At 35.3% G+C, this 4,933-nt stretch overlaps 1 long non-coding RNA gene across 1 annotated transcript; it reads right to left on the bottom strand.

The window, feature by feature from the left end:
* Window positions 1-594: 594 nt before the first annotated feature.
* LOC128285399 (uncharacterized) lies at window positions 595-2,726 on the bottom strand. Its single transcript, XR_008275903.1, has 3 exons — window positions 2,586-2,726; window positions 1,624-1,665; window positions 595-743 (listed from the first exon to the last, which is right to left on the bottom strand). It is a non-coding gene; the product is annotated as an uncharacterized LOC128285399 (long non-coding RNA).
* Window positions 2,727-4,933: the final 2,207 nt, after the last annotated feature.

Below are 4,933 nucleotides of genomic sequence, written 5' to 3' on the forward strand. Positions count from 1 at the left end.
ACATTTTTATATATATTACATATATATATCATTTAATATTGTATTTTTATATGTTATGTATACATCTTTAATACTATATTATTTATATATTTTTTATTTTTCATATTATCTTACATATATATTTTAATAACTATATTTGTAGCACCCCAAACCCGGCTCAAACGTTATGGCCGGATCCGACATGCCACATCGAAGCATTCAAAACATTTCGATCCGAAAGAAAACTTATCGAGTGTTTTAAAAGATGATTTCATTATAGGTTAAAGTGAATGGAAGTTGTGCACCGTAGGAAACCGAAAAGAGGAGGTGAGTCCATCGGATCGCTAAGTACCAAATCCTTCGGATCCAATCCTAGACATGCAAACCGCCATTGCCATACCTTAACGTCATGTATATTTCTAGGAAACCGATTTGATTAAGTCCTTTTAGGAAAAGTGATTAATTTTGGAAAATATCTTCATTATGAAGCTTTGCTTGTTTTCGTGTTATTTTGAAATCAATTCTTGTTTTTGAAAACGCGCCCTAAAGCTATCCAATTTCAACAGTTAAATATAAATATTACATATCTTAATAAAACATATAAAACCATCAAAATAAATAAGCGGCCTTATTACATTTAAAAGCCCAAAACCTCAAACGTAATTAAAAGGATGTCCAGTTCACCAGAAGAAAATCAAACTTTCAAAATGGGTGGCCACTCCGAATTCCCTCACAGCTCCAAGCCCACTATGGTTGGGGATTTCCTGCGTGGATGAAAATAAAAAGGGTGAGTTTGGGGAAACTCAGTGTGTAAGGAAAACCCATTCAAAGCCCAAGTCACTCAAGCCTATTGGGCCTAAGCCCATTCAGTAATAAGTGGTACGGACCGAGCCCTTTTAGATTACAATAAACCGGGTCTTAGCCCTTATTCAGATAATAAAGATGGCCCATAGGCCCATTTCAAAATACATGCAACATCAATAACATATGCAAGCCCATTTGGGAGACTACTCAACCCACCAACCACTACACTCCACCGTACCAGCCATACACTCCATGTGGGGATAGCTCAACCCACCCAAATTTAACACTCCATAGTTGCAACCTTGCCGCTCGCTTATCAATAATTGAGGCAAAGCCTCCAAGACGTGGACAAGCCACTTTCAAGACTTCCTCCGTCAATATCCCAATCCCATGCATCGATAATAACAACATGGCATGCAAGAAATAACAACAATCAAACATGCATTTAGGTCAATTTAACCCTAGGGGTATTTGGTAATTTATCTACTAGGGGTAAAACTGTAAATTTTCCACTTTTAAAGGTATTTCAGTAATTTATCTATTTTAGAGTTTTTCATGCATATTCCTACTTTTCACGTACTAACAGAATCACTACCGAAGGTTCTCACCGAATTGGGCCCGTTGGCCCATCATTCCAATTTTGGCCCATTAAGCCCAAAAATATTGAGGGCACAGAAATCATGCACTTTGCAGTCCAAACATTGTAGCTTACCTAAAACATTAATCGATTTACCTCACGAGCATTCGCACACTCGCAAATCTACAAAATACCAGTTTTCGACATTTCGGCTTTTCTACTTTTGCCGATCTAGACTAAGAAAGAGGGTGTTAGTTACACACCTGTTTGCGACGATATGCTGACGAGATCCACACATGAACTGCCTACAATTGGATTACTAACACATTAATCTAACTATTCAAATATGAACTACGTATTAACCCCTTACAATATTCGGCCAACCACACCTACAGATCATAGTAAGCTTATAAGAAATCAATAAGCAACTCATTAACAAATTTTTGTCAATGTTTACCACATAATCAAATCTCACTGCAAGCTGTCTTCCTGAACAACAGTCACTAAATCATTTATAATTGGAGCTATGAAACTCCAAATTAAGTGCCGTTAATTTTACCTGAAAATAGACTCATATATCTTCTATCCATAAAATTTTCAGAATTTTTGGTTTAGGCAATCAATACCAGATTTTTCTTAAAGTTTCCCATGTTTCACTGTTTGACTAATCTGACCACTCTTCATTACGAATCAAATTTCTCATTGTACAGAATTCAAAATATGTTCTCGTTTATTTCATTTGAAAATAGACTCATTAAGATTTAATTACATAATTTATTCAGCTTCTAACTCATCTCCCACAATTTATGGTGATTTTCCAAATTCACATTACTGCTGCTGTCCCAAGCAAATTTATTACCAAATCACTCTTTCACACATAACTTGCATGCATGTTTTTTTTTTTAAACATGTATATCAGCAATCAATCATCACATATCTATGATTTTACTTAAGTATAATCTCCATTTCATCATTTTAAAGCACAACATATTAGCCGATTTTTCCCCTTAGCATCTAAGGCACATGCATGCTCATTTGTTTGGCTCAACTTCACCTATCTTCCATTTTTCATCAAAAGAACATGAAACAACAACCATTTCCTTCATTTTAATTCATGACCAAATGCTCACAACACAACCAAAAACCAAAATATGCTTCAAGAGCTAAGGTAGAATCAAGAAGAACTCATGAACATCAAGATAGAAGCAAACTACCATGAACCTACCTTCAATTTTCTTCCCCAAGTGACCGAACATTCAAGAGCTTTCTCCTCTCCTTTCTCTTCTCTAACTTTAGGCTATGATGAACAAAGATGGACAAAACTTTGTTCTTTTCACCCCTTTTTCTTTTAATAAAATTTCATATTTCATCCATTTAATTCTTTAATACAAAAGACATGAAATGCCCATCATGGAACATTTACCTAAACCATTATCATGGAACATTTACCTAACCCGTTATCATGGAATATTTACCTAATCCATTATCATGGAACATTTACCTAACCCATTATCAATTTGTATCAATTTGTACCATAAATTATGGATATCAAGTGCTCATATTGTCTACAACAACATGATGGCTGGCCACTTCATGTAAAATGGGAGGTTTGTCATGCAAATCCTCCTATTTTGCACTCCTATTTATTTGGCCACTTCAATTTAGCCTATAGCATTTTCAAACATTTTCACATAGGTTCTATTTCATAATTTCACCCCCTTTTTCTTATGGAACAAAAATTAACTAAAATTGTCGGGTTCTATCTTAAGCTTGGCTTTCTAGAGGCCCACTAACATAATTAAACTTATGCCAACATTCACAGAATTCCCGAAAATCGGGGCGTTACAATATTATGTATATACTATTCCTATATATCTATTTATGTAGCATTATTAATGGTTGTTTTTACTATTATTATTATTCCTAGTATATATACTATGTATACATTTTTTAAATACTATATTATTATATATTTTTAAATACCGTATTATGTACATGTTATTATTATATCTATTTTTTACCCCTATTATATTTATTAATTAGTAAATATTTTATTATACGTGTATATATATACTTTTTATATATAGTATTATTTTTGTATATCATTATGTTTATTATTATACTTATTATTTTCACTATTGTTGCTTATTATTTTATGGTGCATCGAATACATTGGGGCATGGGATTGGAGCAGTCTTAATATCGCCAGAAGGGAACCATTATCCTTTCACTGCCAGGCTGAATTTCTTCTGTACCAATAACATAGCGGAATATAAGGCCTGTATCATGGGACTTTGTGCAGCTATTGAACGAAACGTCAAAATCTTAGAGGTGTACGGGGACTCAGCGTTGGTGATATACCAAATCCGTGGAGATTGGGAAGCGAGAGATTCGAAACTAGTTAAATATAGCGATCTAGTGGCAGGACTGATCAAAGAATTTAAAGAAATAACTTTTAATTACTTCCCACGAGAAGAAAACCAATTAGATGATGCCCTGGCCACTTTGGCTTCAATGTTTAAAGCAAACAGAGAAACAGAAATAATGCCTCTTCAAATGAGCATATATGAAGTCCCTGCACATTGTTTCAGCATTGAAAAAGAGCCAGATGGACGGCCATGGTTCCATGATATCTTAGAATATGTCAAGAGTCAAAAGTACCCCGAACAAGCAAATGAGAATGATAAAAGAACAATCAGAAGAATGGCAGTAGGATTTATTCTTGATGGGGACATTCTGTACAAAAAAGGAAAAGATCAAGTGCTCTTGAGATGCGTAGATGCTGTTGAAGCCAGGAAAATACTTGAAGATATCCATGAGGGAATTTGTGGGTCACATGCCAATGGTTTCACTATGGCCAGGAAGATTATGAGACTCGATTATTACTGGTTGATGATGGAAAGCGACTGCATTAGTTTTGCAAGAAAATGCCGCAAATGTCAGATTTATGGTGATAAAATTCATGTAGCCCCTTCGCCCCTTCACGTCATAACTTCTCCGTGACCTTTTTCTATGTGGGGCATGGATGTCATAGGGCAAATTTCCCCAAAAGCTTTTAATGGACACCGATTCATTTTTGTGGTTATTGATTACTTTACAAAATGGATAGAGGCCACTTCGTTTGCCAACGTGACGAAGACTGCAGTTTGCAGGTTTTTGAAAAAAGAAATCATTTGTCGATATGGTTTGCCTGAAAGAATCATTTCAGATAACGCCTTAAATCTGAACAACAATATGATGAAGGAAGTGTGTGAGCAATTTCAAATAAAGCATCATAACTCATCACCCTATTGCCCGAAAATGAACGGAGCTGTTGCAGCGGCCAACAAGAATATTAAGAAGATTATTGGGAAAATGACCGAGACATATAAAGACTGGCACGAGAAGCTACCATTTGCATTGTATGCATATCGCACATCTGTATGGACATTTACAGGAGCAACTCCTTTCTCTCTAGTGTATGGAATGGAAGCTGTACTACCTATCGAAGTTGAGATCCCTTCTCTACGAGTCTTAATGGAGTCGAAATTAAAAGAAGTAGAATGGGTTCGAGCTTGATATGGCCAGTAAAAC

This window comes from Gossypium arboreum, chromosome 2, assembly GCF_025698485.1.
Source record: "Gossypium arboreum isolate Shixiya-1 chromosome 2, ASM2569848v2, whole genome shotgun sequence".
Lineage (NCBI taxonomy): Eukaryota > Viridiplantae > Streptophyta > Magnoliopsida > Malvales > Malvaceae > Gossypium > Gossypium arboreum.